At 34.8% G+C, this 19,181-nt stretch overlaps 1 long non-coding RNA gene across 1 annotated transcript; it reads left to right on the forward strand.

The window, feature by feature from the left end:
• The first annotated feature begins 106 nt into the window (after positions 1-106).
• On the forward strand, positions 107-18,269 carry LOC143243670 (uncharacterized). The gene is made up of 3 exons (XR_013024703.1): positions 107-349; positions 540-739; positions 17,438-18,269. It is a non-coding gene; the product is annotated as an uncharacterized LOC143243670 (long non-coding RNA).
• Positions 18,270-19,181: the final 912 nt, after the last annotated feature.

Raw genomic sequence — 19,181 nt, forward strand, 5'->3', positions numbered from 1 at the left:
CAAAGAAAAAACTTGTTTGTTTTTGAAGTTTGCGCAAAGCTACACGAGGGCTACCTGCCCTAGCCGTCCCTAAGTTAGCAGTGTAAGACTAGAGGGAAGACAGCTAGTCATCACCACCCACCGCCAACTTTTGGACACTCTTTTACCAACGAATAGCGGAATTGACGGTCACATTATGACGCCCCCACGAGCATGTTTGGTGTGACGGGGGTTCGAACCCGCGAATTACGAGTCAATTGCCTTAATCACTTAGCCATGCCGGGTCAAAATAGCTTGTAAAATCATCTGGAGTTCATCAAAACTCTATCCAACTAGTATCACTTCACTTGTTTCAGTGCTTTTTATTTTGGTACTTATTTTGTTTTGGATACTTCTAATAGCAATTATACGAATAATTAATAATACCTACTTTGCGTAAATATTTTATTTTTGTATTTATTATATTGTAATTAGGAGTGAAAAAAACAAAACAGTGTTCAGGATTGTTTTTAAGTGGCGGGTTTCTAAATTAATTATGTATACTCATTTATTGTTTTTAGGGCAATGTCTATACGAGTGGTGGTCAGAAAATGGTGGTTTTTCACTCGCATCATGGTTTCTTTTTACACTGCTAACATGGCTGCTTTTCTCATGGTATACAGACGAGTCTCTCCGACAGAAAATGCAGAAGACCTGACCAAACAGACAACCATTTAGTATGGCTGAGTACGGTCGAGTTCCACACAAGCTTTTTTTCAAGGTAGGTTAAATCAACGATGACAACCTAACCGTATGAAATTCGGTATTTAGTGTACACTTACTGTCGTAACGTGTATATGTGCATTTGATTCTACTACTTTCATATTCTTTGATTTTTATCTGAGCGACGTTATGAGAAGTGTACTATAAGCAATGTTCATAAAAGAACTTAAGTTGATCTCTTCGTATCTTAGCAATGTCCTAGGAAATGTGTTATTCACGCAGACATGATATCCTTGTCTTTCATGCTGAACTATTTAGTTAGAAATCTCACATTTTGTTCGTTTGATCACCTGCCAAAAACAAAAACAAAAAAAGAAATAAAATAGCAAAAATGTCACCCCCTTACATTTAGCTAGAAAAGCTGTATCCATTTCTAGTGTGTTAGTGTGATATCAGCACAGCAAATAAGAACGTTAAGTCGAAGATGTATCTCAGAACGGCTGGTATGGGTATTAACACTTCTATTGATGAGCAGAGAACAGCGTTTCGACCTTCCTAGGTTATCTTCAGGGTAACAAAGAATTGTGTAAAGGTTGTTTTTGTTGTTGATGTCAAACCAAAGATTAATCAGATTATCTTCAATTAATTAGATTCTTTAAGTAATACTACTACCTTATATCCTATAAAAGAGTTAATTCACTACATTGTATGTCGATTTTTTTTCCAAATGAACCATCATGATACGATTTACAGAGGTTTTTAAAGAAGCACATGGGGAAATGGCAAAAAAAGACATTTCGAATGCATATAATATCGAGAATCATTATGTTACTATGCAAAAATCTTCATATTTTTTATCACAATAAACAACAATATTTTAATACTATTAACAAATAATTGTTACATTACGTTTAACTAACTGGTTAAAACGAAACTAAAACAAGAAACCTGCAACAATATTTTTGATTAAACAATTAGTTAATCGAATCACATTAATCTCTACTGAAAGGTTATTTTTCCACACATTAGTGTAGCATATGTTGTGATTTGGGCAACATTTTTTATTTCTTAAATTATTTTATATTGTTAGATATACAGGAATATTTTGGTTTAAATTTAATGTGAGTGTCATGATTTAGATAGTTCATACAGTGCGAGCGTTAAATTTGTTTATTTTCATTAACAGCTGTTTATTGAAAGTTTATTCACGTGACTGTTTATGAATCATACGTTATGTAGTCCGATAGTTATGAATGTTATATTGTTTGTTTTTTGGAATTTCGCACAAAGCTACTCGAGGACTATTTGTGTTAGCCGTCCCTCATTTAGCAGTGTAAGACTAGAGGGAAGGCAGCTAGTCATCACCACCCACCGCCAACTCTTGGGCTACTCTTTTACCAACGAATAGTGGGATTGACTGTCACATTATAACGCCCCACGGCTGGGAGGCGAGCATGTTTGGCGCGACGCGGCGCGAACCGCGACCCTCGGATTACAAGTCGCACGCCTTACGCGTTTGGCCATGCCAGGCCAATTTGGAGAATGGAAGATATAAGTTTCCTTGTTTTTGCCACACGAGGGCTATGTGCGCTAGCCGTCCCTAATTTTGCAATGCAAGACTAGAGGGAAGGCAGCTAGTCATCACCACCCACCGCCAACTCTTGGGCTACACTTTTACCAACGAATAGTAGGATTGACCATCACATTATAGCGTTCCTACGGCTGAAAGGGCGAGCATGTTTAATGTGACAGGAATTGAACCCGCGACCCTCAGATTACGAATCGAGCCTTAACTGCCTGGCCATGTCAGGCCTTTAGTGTAGGCGAGGGAAGAAGTGTCACAATGAGAGCGTTATATTCAACACAGGAGATGTGGTACACTGGGAGAAATGTGTAAAATTCAGTGAGAAAGGCCAAAAAATTCACCTTGAAATCGTCTTAACTAAATTATTACTTGAAGACGGAACATTTAGTTATAGAAACACTTTGAGACTTCAAAGTAAGGAACTGAACAAAGCTGGAGGTGAGTGACATTTACAGGTGAATCCAAATTAAAATTTGTCTTGCAACAATCAATGTTAATTTTTGCAATTGCAGAGTGAAAAGTGTAATAATCAACCGACTACATCTACAGTGAAGTTTACAAGTATGGGCTACCTTTATGGCACTCTAACTACTGACAGAGGTAAACAGATTTTTATCCATCATGTCATTCCCTTACATTAACATTCATCTTTTAGCAAGCAGTGATCTTATATATGCAACAAATGCGGGAAAATTATACATGGAAGGGTTGCTGAAGTATTTTTAATTATGTCTTGGCCTACCAAAAGCCCAAGTGCAATATGCAGGTACATCATATGCTACCCATCGTCTTTATTAATATAGGAATCTTTAAAAATTTTCATTTAGTTTGCTACTATGCAGTTTTAACATAAATATATGACTGAGAAAACCACTGAAACTATTTCATTCCAGAAACCTTTTTGTGTTTGTAGCAAATGATAAATAATCTGTGTGGGAGAATATTAAAGCACATCCATGACAAATTTATCAAATGCTGCAACATCCTTATCCAGCCGAACGAATGATGTGTTTATACTACAGCCAATGAATACTGTAAGAAAATGACTAATCATATAGTAATGCTGTGACAAAGGAAGCATACAAGACTTCTTAATAGATTGGAACCTCCAAACTTTCAGAGTTTTATTAATTTTCATTATGCTTAAATCAACAGAGATCTGTCTTGTTAAAATGATAGCTATTGACTCATGAAATAATCAAGTAGATGTGATAATCCAGTGTCTTATGCAAACTTTTTATTGTGTGTTAATAGTTTTCATTTTTCATAAAATTTGTTCAGTATGCTTATTTCTCATATATCTTAAAACAGTTGAATTTTCAAATTCAAATTACTTTTAAAATTTCCTCTTCATTCCTGTTGTAATGAAACATTTTATCTGAGAATACCAGAAATAGATAGGAAAAAGAAATTTTGGTGTTGTAACCAAAGGATTTTTTCAAAGTTTTCTGAGATTGATAATGTGCCTACTGGCTCTTGTTTGAGCTTTTGAATTTAAAGGAATGCTTTTGACCTAAAAATGGATTATTCTCATAGTAAAACTACTAATGACAAAGAGGGCACATTTTTTTGCTAGAGAGAAGCTGCTTTACAGACACAGGAGGATCTTTTGATATCTGGTGGATTAAATCTCACTGCTAGGAAACCAAGGATGACTAAGAGTCATCAATGCAAATCAACATCTGATGAGTCTAAGATCACTTAAAGAGGACTCTGTGGCACTTTCAGGCTATTGCTAGCCAGAGTATCACAATATCAGGCAACTGGTGGTCAGCCAAAGACTAGACTTACTGCTGATGAATGGCATCCATTACAGCTGTTTCTCTGGCATGACGCACTACAGTTACCTGAGAAGGCTTAAAATTATGGTATTATGAGACTCTCTAAGCTGAGATGTAACAGTAACATTAACCATATCTCACCTTGAGTCTGCAATATTTGTGGCATCTCAACCAACCTTAAGAGCCTGAATGGGAGAGGCTTTGGACAGCATCCTTGTAACCAAGACCAAGCAGGTTTTGCCACCAATACTCAAAAGTACTCAAAATGCCCTTACTTTCTTGATCATAAAAAATGGAAAGTTAGTGATATTAAACTCTGGAACAAAAAAAGTCCAGGATAACCAACAACAAATGGTGGATTCTTTAAAAGTTACAAACAACTAATGGAGCTCCAGTTAAAGGAAGCACAACAGAATGACTGCACTAAAGGTCATCCTAACTCTCTCAAAGTTGTTTGAAGCATGGTAAGAGCAAGGTTGACAGGTTGAGTGTATAATTGATATAGGAGCAACATGAACATTAGTAGACTTCATTTTTATTCAAGACCTCCAAGTGAGACCACCATATTGGCCAGTGGATAATAACTTTGTTCTAACAACTAGAGATAGAATAGATATTAAAGGAAATATAGATCTATAGCTCACCCTAGGAAATATTATTCATGAAATGAAACTAGCAACTTACAACCTCAGAAGCAGTTTTGATATCTTTAAGATGGAAAAATTGCACAAATTACCTGTGATTTCTTTTCCAATGTAACAGATGAACTAATGTTCTGGGTGAGCGGGTAGGGTGGGAGGGTTATCGGATATAGCCAGGTCAAAAACCTAGAAACAATGAACTAGATGAGTGCATGTACCAGAGGGAATAACAGTAACTAAGTAGTGTTCTGTGGTTTACTCCAAGATAAATCTAAAACACTGATATTGTGTAACATGATTATAGAAGTTATGCATAAGATATTTTCTGTCCAGGCGGTATAAGCTCAGGCATTCATCTGTCTGCTAAAAGATGAAGTCAATTTTTAGTAATTACAAGCTGGAATATTTCTAAGCATTGTAAACAAAGTATATGTAGCTAGTGAAAGTGTAGCTACCAGCATATCTGAGGTCACTGGTTGAAGATTGAGGAAACACTGTAGACCCAATGTAGCTAAAGGAGCTCAGTCACTAATTAGCTGAATATGTCCACATATTTGTGATAACAGATTGCAAGTTTGATCAAACAACAGTAACTGAACATCAAACAGTTATAAGCAACACATGTCTAGTAAAATAACAGCTGTGCAGGCTCACCTGGAGCACCGTGGAAGCCCAGTACTGACATATAACAGATACTGAAAAATGAAATCATACAACTTTTGTAAGCTACATAATTTTCCTTAGTGGTTGTGAGTAAGAGGAGAGGTATGTGAAGTTTATTGCTGATTTTAAACAGATAGACACAATAGCTTACACTGATGCCTTGCCTTTGCCACAAACATATGAATCTTTTTGCTTATTAGAAAATACTTATTGATTCAACATTTTGAATCTAGCATCTGAATCATGGCAAGTTGAGGTGGATGACAACAACAGGCTTAAAGCTGCTTTTAGCACAAGAGATAGCTTGAATGACTACTGTATCTTGTCATTTGGTTTATATAACACATTTGTCACTTTCAAAAAGCTAATAGTGCTTATACCAAGGGTTGAAAGAGATGCCTGGCCTATGTTGATGTTGACAATATTTTGGTGTTGGTAACATCTCTAAATCTGTGACTGAGGACCTGAAAATAGTATTTCAGTGGATAAATAAAGCATGTTTGAAACTGAAATCAGGAAAGCATTTGCTTATACTTTGTAAGTGAAGTTTCTCTGTCACATTTGACTTGATCTGAGACCAAGCAAGAAGTCTGCAGGTTCTTTGGTTGTACATTATGTTACCTATGATCTATGGCCAACATTTTTTAGATAGTAACACCATTGTCAGCTCTCACAAAATTTAATACATACTTTGAATATCTTCCTGATTGGATGCTCCAATGATAGCTTATCCGTAACAATTTTGTGACATTTTGATACCAGTGATAACTGAATTAAAGCTGTATTACTGCACTTGTAAGACAAATTAAAATGTTTAATCATGTATGCTCGTCATATCCTCATGGCTTCTGAACACAGGCACTTTGTAACACAGAAATAATTATTTACGATTATGATCTTCACAAAATATGTCACCGCTAAAGGTATGATAAAAGTTTCACAGTTCAAGGTGACTATATTTTAATGAAATAGTAATAAACTTTAAAAATCTGAAAAGGATGATAGCATGTTGAATCAAAATATAGAAAGGATATGACTTTGCCACAGTGCATTAACTGATTTCACAACAGAGAAATGTGGACAATCTCACAACATGTTGAAATTTTGTCTAATTCTGAAATGTTTTAATTGTGTATATCATGTGGTAGTTTAAACCCTACTATAGTGAAACAAGCAATGAAGTAAGAGTTCCCACTGGTGGATTCATGTGAAGGTTAATATTTCAGGAAATCCAGGAAGAGCATTTGATGGACCCCAACAAAACATGAGTAATCTTTGTTAAAAACTGAGTGACTATGATAGGCAAGTTTATCAAAAATGCATGTAACCTGTGGCACATACATGATCATTTACAAGTGTAAGAAGGTGTACTGTACCTTTGCTACAAGGCCCAGCATTGTCAAGTGGTTAAGACAATCGACTCACAATCTGAGGGTTGCAGGTTCGAATCCCCATCACACCAAACATGATCAACCTTTCAGCCATGTGGGCATTATAATGTGACAGTCAATCCCACTATTCATTCGTAAAAGAGTTGGCAGTTGGTGATGATGACTAGCTGCCTTCCTTCTTGTCTTACACTGCTCAATTATGGATGGCTAGTGCAGATATCCTTCATGTAGTTTTGCACAAAATGCAAAACAAACAAACAAAGCTTTGCTACAAACTATTAAGCTATGGTTCTCTGACTGTGCTGCAAATATAGTAGTCCCCAAAACTCTACAAAAAAAGTAATCTCTAGACCTTGCATAACATAAAGAATAGAGGACATAAATTTGTTTGTTTGAAATTAAGTGCAAAGTTACATAATATTCTGTTCATCATGAGTATCAAAATACAGTTTCTAGTATTGTAATTCCACTGACATACTGCTGTGTCACAGAGGGCATGCACCAACATTCAGTGTTGAGTTGTGGAGTGATTAATATAGGGTGTGTGCTGCTTAGAGCAGGGGTTCCCAACCGGTGGGTCGTGCTCCCCAGGAGGGTCGCGAAGCCTTGTTAGAAGTAGCTTGGGATAACATTAATTTTATTTCATCAATTACATTTTCAAGTCGCGAGTGCCAAAAGGTTGGGAACCCCTGGCTTAGAGAAAGAACTGGCTGAAACAGTGTAAACATCAACAGAAATTTGTTGAGTCTCCTTTGCAGAGGATAGCTCTGTATAAATGAGGTCATTAGTATATTCTCATTGTTATAGACTGTTTCATGAAACATGCTAGGATAACCATTGATCAACAAATTAGCACAGTCCATAACTGTTATTTTTGTGGAGAACTGTGTGGCATGGATTGAAGCACAGAAAGAAATCCACAAGAATCAGGGAAGTAATTTCAACAACCAAATATTTGCTGTAAAGTGTTAAACATAGATAAGATATGTACTTGATCTTAAAAGCTTAGTTGATAGCTTAGCAAAACAGGTAATACAGACTATCAAGAGGATGCTTGAAAAGTTAGTCAACCCCAACAGAACTGACACAGATGATTACCTGAAGGAATCCAAAGCAAGAAAACAAGGTTTGACAGAGTTTTTACCAAACATGTTCATGTTCAGGCAAGAAATACTCTTTCCTGATGTCATTGTAATAATCACAGATGAGACCATTTTACCTTCAAGTATCAGATACAGTATTTCACAATAACAGCAATGTTCCTACAGGATATTTTAAAGAATCAAGTTACAAAGATAATAAAACTGCATGTTCTTTCTAGCATATACATAACTAGACTGGATATATTTTAATGTACAAATAGAATATTTATATGAACAATGAAAAGAAGACTAGCACACATTACCCATAATAAACAAGCTGTTAGTACTTACCCCCTTTTGAAATAGAATGTTCCAATACAAAATATGCAGGTTTTCTCACCTAAAAAAATGTGTTGAGACCTAGAATTCTCTCATATTTCTTTGTCCAGTGATGGTTTCACATTGTGACCTATGTTTCCTGACACCATTGGTCTTCTGTCATTTCAGATAGTTATAATTGGCCGGCTAAGAATATTTCAATATAAACACATTCATGCCAAATTCTACATACAATACTGAAACATTCTTTAAGTCAAAGGAGATGTTACCTATTAGAGAAAAAAAGAACAAAATGTTATCAGCTCTCTTGATTACATTTTGTTTCTGTTACAGCAAAGAAACTGGGAAAAAAAATTTTGTATATCACTGTAAAAAGATAGAAAATGCATAATATTCCCACAATTCCAACAATTAAAACCAACTTTAAAATCAAACTTCTTTAAACTCATAACATGATCTGGGAGCATATAAACTTTACATTTTTCCTATAAACAATCACAATCACAAAGATGGTACAAAAACCTTTAACAGCAGATTACATTACCTGTATAAGCATCCTACTTTGATTTAGTCTTAAGTGCGTAACATAAAATAAGAACAATACCCTTTAAATGGAGAGTGCTACTAGCTATAAGTATATTAAAATCTATTTAATAATTTAAACTTAGTTCAAAGCTTTTCACTTGAAATAAATTTTAATAAATATTGAATTAAATTAAATAATAAAAAATGTGTCATAATTGTTTCATTCAATCAAAATATCACAATACAAAAAAGATTTTAACAATGATTAATCCATATAAAAAATACCATAAAAGAACAAGGGGTCTCATAATGACAACCTAAAAATACAATGATACCTCTCACTAGATCCTCTCGTGGATCACCCAAGATTCTTCTCCCACTCACCTTAGCCCCTCAAGGAGGCCCAGAGACATTAAAACACTGGAATCAACCAGCTACAAGATAACAGGGGACTCTGTACAATCCAAGAGACGTCTGTCTGAAGTGGATGATAAGCCCTCCATTATGGTACAATAAGAAGATTTGGCATCTTTGAACCATAATGGAGGGCTTATCGTCCACTTCAGATACAGGGTCCATGTCTTTTTTCAATAGGCGACAAATTCCTGCCAGTGACATTTAGAATTTTTAATCTGGTCCAGCGCGCTAGGCAGATGGTAATTATCTTCAGAAGTTTGTCTGAGAATCTTATTCTTGTGGTACTCTGGAAATGATCCTGTTTTATTTTTAAGGGAATCTACAGTTTAAAATAACGGCATAGGTTTATCCCACTTGACTGATGGTTGGCACCAAAGTCCTCAAAATGGGATACCAATGTTGACAGGCAGAATTGGCTTGTAAGCCAAATAGCTCATTCTGAAGACCACTGTTGCAGCCTTCTCTTCTTGGGTTGTTTTGGTCCATTGATTTTGTCTTCTTGGGGATTGGGTGTAATTTAGGGTACATCTAGCACTGGGATGGTCTTCTTTGCTTTTGATACATAGTTCTACTTTTGGAGATGTGAGCACATCTACTTACATCTTCTTGTAATTTTGGTGCACCCTCTCAATAGGACATGCCACTGGGTTTCACTGTCCTCATCTATAATGATTGGAGCTAATGAGCTTATTTAGAGTCATAGACGGTTTTGGTGTTGTTTATTTCTCTTCTGCTACTTTGTTTTCTTCTTCCTGATCGTTGAAAGTGGATGTTTAGTTCCTGAAGGATGCAAAGCCAATCCCAATTTAGAAAAGTATAATATTATATGCTCCCTTGAACAAGTGTTGTCACTGTGACAGTGCAGAAACTAAAAATCAGAGATCCTTACTGTGTACAAAGCTACAAATGTTTGAACATATAAACAAAATATTTATGCAAACAATATAAAAAAAGGACTAGAACATGTACTCATAACAGACAAACTGACAATACTTCAACACTATAGTTGATGTTCAGTCTTATTGCTTTCTTTCTTTTGAAATCATATATTCCAACACTTAAACATGCTGTTTTTCCAGAAAAGAGCATATCCTGTTTGTCAATAACTTCGCATAACATTTTATTATAGTGTTTGATAGGCTATGAGTTGACTGACACACTAAAGTTTTCTGTTGTCATATAAAATAAATACAGGAAAATTTAACAAAAGAACACAGCCTCATTCTTATTCTGTGATGATTAATAGTTTAAATTCTTCACTGTAATTGAAAAGTCGTGTTCAGGTCTTATATGCTTGAGTGCTACACAGTATTTGCACAGACATACAAACTTAGTTGTTTATTTGCAGTTTTTTTCATAAAATTTTATGTGTGCTGTGAAAGCAAAGGTTGAGGATCATTTCTTCATTCTAATACATTAGAAATTCTGGAAATTGTTTTTAGTCTTGCCAACTGAAAATAATCTAGACATTACATTTAATAACCCCAGCTGTCCTTCTTGTAAATCTGGTAAGTATTGTGTACTCTGCTTTACAGAAATACCACCATGAATCAGCTCGATATAAACAGATATGATAGCTTAGAAAGTAATGATTGTAACTCCCTTTCAGCCTATGTTCTGAGCTCATAGTGATCACCTCTAGTCATTCATACTGCTGATGTTCTAAGTATAATATCTATTAACATAAGTTTTCCTCAATGCATGATAATCAAGTGGTGTTTATATGTTGTTGTTTTTTCTCATAGCAAAGCTACATCAGGCTGTCTTCTGTGTCCACTGAGGGGAATTGAAACCCTTGTTTTAGAGTTGTAAGTCCCAAAAAAATTACCGCTGTCCCACCGGGATACTAATAAAATTGTTTCATTATGATGTAATGTATATATCCCATCTCGAAACAGCATTTCATAGTCCAAAAAAGTAAATAACAATACTATCTTTCAGAATTTAATATACTGATTAACTTGCACACTTTATTGTTGGTATGGGAGCTAATTCCAGCTATGTTAATCTGGATGTCACCTTTAACATCTATGCCATAGATCTGTTATATAGCTCTAATACTGTTGCTTCCTAATTTGACTCCTCTTAAAGAAGTGCTTCAAGCATCTTACTCCTCTTAACTTGAGCCAAAGTGATATGAAACAGTGCTCTCACTGTCATATGACTCATCAGTTTCAACTTCTTACTTCTAATCTACCTTGTGCTTGTAGATTTATCAGAGCTCAATAAAACGTTCAGCTTACTTATACATACCACATGAATGACTTAGTTTACAGTTTGCCAGATTTAGTTGTTAATGAAGAAAATGAGGAACAGTTCAGTCACAGTCAACTTGTTTCCATGCTATGGACTTGTACCATAGTCATACCCAGCTTCTATGTTTGAATGTTCATTCTTTCACTGCTTTCTCAAAACATCTCTTACACCATATTGTGGCATTTGTTGATGATGTGTAATACATATGTCTGAATTAATGTATACTTAATCAGCTTCATATATTCTTGTAGAGATTGTGGCTCATCTTTACAAGAGGATAAATCTAACACTAAATCCACAAAGAGCTGTATTGCTAGAACAAACACGAGCATTATGATAAACAATCAATCACTTTCTGCTGTTTTGATATAGCACCATGATGTACAATAAATGTTCATCTTATTCATTTTGGTCTGAATTATGCAAGTTTGCAACCATCCATTTGATAATCTGTATTATTCATTCTACCAATCAGACTAAGAGCAATATACTGAAGTGCATGTATCTACCATACCCACTACTTCACAAAACTCAGAAACTGTTTGTGACAATTATCCCCAGTGGTCCATACTAATTTTTTCATGTGTTCAAAATTTTACTATCATTCAACCAACAATGAATGATTTACTGTAATAATGCATGACCAATGGAAAAGCTATTTCCACTTACCGAAGTAATTAATAATGGCCAGTACATACCAGCTACCTCACACAATTTTAGGGAGAAGAACAATTATATAAAGGGCTCTTCTCTGCAATGAACTACAAGCAGCACTCTTCCAAAGGTTAATATGTTTTGAACTATTCAGTCCCTTAAACCACACATCCAGTATTGTGTTTGTTCCATTCCTTGGTGTCTTAACATGAATGCAGTGAGAAAAAAAAACCTGACTTTTACATAAGTATATGTTTTAACACCCTGGTGGACTCTGTTCCTTGTTATAAGTAAAGTATTTCTTTCCTAAGAGTTCTGGGAAACATAAACCACTGTGCAGATTGAGAGCAATGTCTTGATGGTTTATAATATTAGTAAAGTACATCTTCCTGTACTTGTAATTACCCAAACAAGTGCCACAGATTATATACATCTGCACTACTTCTTTCTATTTGTCAATCATGTTTATCCATGCTGTAGATAAGTATTTCTGTTACAAGCCAATTCAATGATTTACAACAGAGCCACATCCTTGTACCTTTTTTATCCAGCCTGCAGTCATCCCTTCTAGAATTATAAAGATCATAAACTATTTTATTGAATATGGTCCACATGCCACATGGCTGGTGATCTTTCTGCTACAGAAATAGTGTCAAAATATTTAATAAATAGGACATCCAAAACATTTCTTTGTTTTGTAGCATTTGTTTCTAAAACCCAGATCTAACATAACCTAGCATTTAATGTGTTTGACTCACAATCTGAAGGTCATGGGTCCAAATCTCTGTTCCCAAACATACTTGTTCTTTGGTTGTTGTCAGAGTCAACCACCCTTTTGTAAAAATTCTTGGTTAATACAAAATATCTGAGTGATGACCACAAATTTATTTGGAATTAATATCAAATAAAGATGAAAATTTGTATTTAAAACCCATCATTCTAGTAAAATGGGTCTCTGTTATACATTGCATTACTCTGCATCATTTCACTATTACAAAATTCACCAACTATGTGTATCAAAAAACATTACCTTATTTTGTTAATAGATAATTCCAATGTCATCAACAACTTTTTCAGGTGCAGTATGTAATAATTACTCCCAATATTTTAGAAACTATCACCTTTATTCATTACTAGAGTGGTAATTATGACATTATCAGACTATTTTTCCAGTTGTAGTGTTCAACAATTATTGTATGGTACTGTACTACCAATACATGTGTGAAATAATGTTGCTATGTCAAGATGGTGGAAGATGTAAAAACATTGTGTTCATGTGTCATTGTCTAAGCAAATTGTTTTTGTTTTTTTTTCTGGTGCAGAAAAACGTTTTTTCTCCTTTACAACATGGCTCCAAAACAGCCACTTAGTGACAGTAAAGTACCCTTGCCAAGAAATCGAAGAAAACAGTTAACTTTGGTACTAAACTAGAGATTGTATGGTGCTTTGAGGCAGGTGAACAGGCTGTTGATATTTCCAGTGCTCTAAGCCTTACCCTACCACAGTGACAATGATTTTAAAAGTTCTGACAGGATCGAGGTAAGTGCTTGAAATGATATATTGTTAAGTGTTGGAAAGATTGACCATTTAAGAAGTGCACTGATGGAAAACATCAAGTGGCTACTATGAGTGTGGATTAACAGTCAGTGTCAGTGAGGAATGCCACTCAACTTGGCAATGATACAGAGCAAAGTAAGAAATATGTATAACAATTTTAAGGAAATTGAGGAGGCATTTATTGTTAGCCATGGATGATTTGATCACTTTCATTGCCACTGTATTTACCAGAATATCAAGATGGCTAGTGAAGTTTCTATTGCAAATGAGGTTAAAACTGAAAAACTTCTTGCTCAGCTGAAGGAGACCATCCAAGAAGGTGGCTACTCTCCTGAGCAAATGTTTAACATTGATGAAACTGGCCTTTCTTGGAAAAGAATGGTAAGTTGCACCTACATATCCTGAGAAGAGAAGAAAGCTCTTGTTTCAAGGCAGCTAAAGGCTTCTTTGTTTGGAGATAAAACAATAGAAGACATGAACATGAAGCTACTTATTGTCTACCATTCTGCTACTCCAAGAACACTGAAGGGGTACTCACGAACAACCTCCATACATTTTGAAACACACTAACGTGTGGATAACTGGACAATTTTCACCAAGTGCCTCATCCTGCATATTCTCTGAGTTTGGAAAGAGCATTGAAAAAGAAAACCTGGCTTTTAATGTCGTTCTCGTAATGTCCCTCCTCATCCCATTGACACTAATGATTTATAGGATAACATGAAGATGGTGCTTCTTCTATCAGAAACCACATCATTGCTACATCCTATGGATCAGGTTGCTATCAAGGCATTTAAGTACTACCTATCTTCTTCCTTGGGCCACTGGTGGGGATAACAGACCTAACATTTATGACTGTTCATGTTTCTTCAACATCCTCAAATACATTGGTAACGTCAATCAAGTCTGGTGTGGAACAGCTAAGAAGTTCATGAATAACATGTGGGAAAAATGAGATCAATGAGTATATTGAGGAAATGAGCAATAAGGATTTGCAACGCTTAAAGGTGCAGAGAACAGTCAGTTCAGAAAATAATGATTAGGAACATGAAGAAAAAAGTAAGAATATATTAACCATGAAACAGCTGGGTAAAGTTTTCAGGCACATTGAACTTTTATTGCAAATATTTAGTGATAATGACCCCAGCAGATAATACAGCTCTAAAGTGAACAGGGTATCAAGTAATTGTGTGTGTGCTGTTACACAGAAATTTATCAGGAGAAGAAAAAAAGGACTGTGCAACCAACTTTGAGCATTTGTTTTGTTTTAAAATAGAATGAAAACCACCATAAGCAGCCCAAGAAGAATTCACAGCACCCACAGAGCGTCCACCAGAAGAACAATTCTGCATAATTCCAACTCTAATGCCTTCATTCACTCACTTAATAAAAAGCCTTAGAACCAACACAGTACCTGTAAACATTAAGTATAATCAATTTTTAGTCTTTTAATGTACTAGCATGCATGTTTTGTATAGCAAACAGTAATTATAAAAGCCATGTTACACTTTTAAAAAGTTATTTAAGAATAGGTTGAAAATTTTGGGGAATATATCCGTCATAATGCATGTAAAAATTGAGTTGCTTAACACTGTTTCAGATGTTCATCCCACTTTCCAGGAATGCATCATGACATATAAAGGACAATCCCTGTATATCTGTATATACAAAATTAAATGTTTAACTTTATTCTGCACTAGTAATAATGCTACTTTAATTCCACTATCTTTGGCATCAATATTTGAATGAAATGGACAGTATTGTCTTGGATATGATTATACAAGAGATTTGACTAAAGCATGTTTGTGACTGAAATACTTATTCACAGTTTTCAATGCTTCTAAATTGGGCTTTCACTTCAAAGATAACAGACAATGATGCAGCATGGAGAAATTGACAATATAAGATGTCTAAAACAGTGAAATTTTTACTTCATCATGCTTTGATCTTTACAGGACCCTCAGAGGCTCTGTTCCTTCTGCATAGCATGCACACATATAAGTGTGCACTTTCTAGGTTTCAGTTTCAGACCTGCTTCTTTTATCTGCTGAAGAACCATGTCCAGATACTCAGCAGCAGAATAAAATTAGCGACCAAACACAAAGACATCACCAGCATTAGTCGGACACCTCTTCCATTATATTGGTACCATCATAAACTCCATCAACTGCTCAAAAGTACAAATGGTATAATGTATGATGGAATTTACATGGACCATCTTGAGTGTTGAGAGCAGTTTTGGCTTGCTTTATCTTGAGATGTCAGTTTCAAGAATTTAGGTCTAAAATTCTAAACTATTAAAGTAAATACCTTCCAGTGCATCTAAACATTTATATATACATGAGAAGTGAAAAGTATCAGAAATAACCTCCACAATCAACACAAAACTTTAGCCTGATCTCTTTTCTTCTGGCACTGTCACTTGTAATGACCAAGCACTTTCCAGACTAATTGTCATTAGTTTTCCATCCTTCAACATCCACTGTATCTTAGAATATCAGGAAGCATGTTCAGTAACTTACTACAACATTAAAACTGTTTTATTGGACATCATCTGAACTTGTGTGATGGTAAGTTACTTCTGTCCAATTCAAATAACCATCTGAATCCACAAGAACATTTATATGGTTAAACATCAAACCACTGAGTTTCTTTTGGTATGTAAAATCTAAACTGCTTTGACACTCATCAACCAACGTCTTAGAAGCCATGTATTCATTCTCAAATACAGTGTAAATGCAGCAACACCAACTGTACAGTTACTTCAGATACTTCAAACTTGCTTATCTTGCTTACAACCATTCCAATTAAAAGTTGAATAACCAGTAGTATGTAACACTTGGACAAATAACTTCTTGCTAGACAAGAAATAACATATCTCATGTTTTGATTCCATCACTATAGCAGATGGTGATGACACACTATACTTAGTCTGTCATTCTTCATGAAACAATACATGGGTTTTTTGAAGGACTGTGACACTTCCTCATGATGCAGTCATCAATTTTACTGTTCTCGTGCTGTATGTGGTTGAAAATGAGTATTTTTCCATAGAAATACAGTTACCCTATTGCACATATGAAACTAAGTAATAATTTATACAATAGATTGAACCAAAAGATACCAATAAATTGTTATTTAACACAACAACAAAATGTCAACTGGACAGTGTTTTTATATCATAGAAAGATATCTTGAAATTTTTAGTTCCAAAACACTTCTGTTCTAGAATAAGATAATATAGATACAGAAACAATAATGTCAAATCTCTCAAAGCATAGGTACTATTTCCATAATATATTATCCCAAGAAAAAGTAAGAAGCATTTAACTTCCAAGCTTTTATAAACTCAAGCATATTAGTATTTCTACAGATTGCAAAGAAAAGATCTACATCCCCCAGTAGTAATTCTGAGAGCTTGTAATACTAAAAATCAGATATTTCTACTGACAGTGGACAAAATTTAAATAGCTCTTTGAATAATGTTGTGGTCATCAACATATAAATAAATTTAAAAAAAAAATAATTTTGATTAACATTTTCTGTAAAAAAACACTAAAATATTTAGGTATGAAACAATAAGTGACAATATATGAATAGCATATTAAATCAGATTATTACTGTGAAAGATGGATGCAAGAACTCTACAGTTTTAATTTTCAAAGCTTTCTTCTACTCGCAGTCAACAAATTTTTCTATATATGATGCTGTAGGGAAATCAAATTTTCATTGGCTTAAGTATCCTACAAATAGCAAAGAAATTTGCTTTTACAGCTTTAAAATTTTAGGAAATAAAGAAATGATGCTTTTTTATATCAAAATTAAAATGAGCTGAATGACATTAGATAACCTCATCTTCTTACAGATATGGTGTTACAGTGCTTCACTAACACATCAGGCACAGACTTTGGAAATGTATCAACCACTGGAAAAGCCTTAACCAATGTTTGGAAGCAGTCTAAATTAAAATGTTTGATTTGATTATCTTTCTTATCCTATGGAAGGTGACTTGCAATATCCAAGGCAATCTTCAGTGGAGAGTGAAAATCATCTGCTGAAGTTTACCTTATCTTGACCATTTTTTTCTGGTGACACACAAAACAGTATTTACAATAATGCTGAACATCTCAACTCCAGTGCAGCCAAAAAACATCATTAATGTTAGCACAGTTGTGGACAAAACCTTGGTGATCTCCAGTCTTTGGGTTGTGCAAAATATGTAGAATTTACTACCTTAAAATTCTGGAAATTACTATACAGTTAGAGATCCAGAGGTTGGTGGTTAATAGTGATTGTGCAGTACATCTTTCTACACTTGTAACTGTTCTTACAAGTGCTACAATTACATGTGTTCATGCCACATTCCTATATTTATGCCAGGTTGGCATTACCTTGCTACACATTAAGGAGTGATCATGCTCTTGACATGGGTTATTCAGCTTCTCTTCTAAAAGCTTCTAAAGTGTTAATTGTAGTATCCATATTCTAACAGAGCTAGAAGCACATTCCATAAACAGACAAGGTCCCACCATGCAATGAAATAGTTCACCCATGTTGCAGTGTAGGTAATGCAACATGAAAAATGTATTCTTGCAGCACTGCTATCTAATGTGCTATCACCCTTTCTGAATTTTTAGTCTTCATGAACTGTTTCCAAAATTACTGATCAATTCAGACATTAAACCTTTCATATAAGTAGTGGCAATAGTGTTTTATATAAATTGCAATTGCAATTAAAGTTACTTCTTCATAGTATCTCTATTTTGGAGTCATGAACATATGATTAGCATACACAGTGATATATTCTACTCCAATTTATCACTGTGATAATAGTGCCTTGATTCTGTTACTGCTGCTGTAGTTCTTATGAGAAGCTATTATTTTGTCATAGATATTCCAATACTGAAGTGTCCACTCAAGCAAGTTTTATGAATCAGAATGCTAAAACACATTCATCATTGCATCAAAAGTGGATCCATCACTAATATAACACATAATCTTGGATACTGTGGACTTTAATTTTGTCACCAATTAATGGCACATTCTTAATGCTGCTACCTCAACAGAGTCTACAGGGACTCTGTCTCTACCTCTCTACTCTGTTTCTATGTTTCAACATAGAAACTCTACTCATGTGTGTATGGGCAAGTACACTTCCTGGTTTCAATTTAAATCTTGTTTTATTTATCTACTTGAATACAATTCTTAAGTCCTCAGTAGCTGACTCAAACACTTAATGAATCACTGAAACATTATCACTGCGAATCAAGCATCTCTTCCATTCTAGTTCTTTCAGTCAAAGCTTCATTAGCTTCTCAAAATGTTTGGGCATAATACAGAACTGGCAGACTCTCTCATGATAAAAACAGTCTTAAGCCTGTTCTCATCACTCATCTGAACTTACAAGTATTCAGAGGATAGATTTAATGTATAAAATGAATGTAAAACTCCTAACATGACCAGGCATTCATCTGTTCATGACAAAATGAAGGAGTATAACTAAGAAGTGCAGAATGTTAAATTCCATCTGTTTAAAGTTGTTGTGGTTTGGCAATTTTTTACGCCAATCAACTTGACTGTATGCGCCAAATAATCGGTAAAAAACAAAC

Source organism: Tachypleus tridentatus, unplaced genomic scaffold (assembly GCF_004210375.1).
Source record: "Tachypleus tridentatus isolate NWPU-2018 unplaced genomic scaffold, ASM421037v1 tig00001670_pilon, whole genome shotgun sequence".
NCBI lineage: Eukaryota > Metazoa > Arthropoda > Merostomata > Xiphosura > Limulidae > Tachypleus > Tachypleus tridentatus.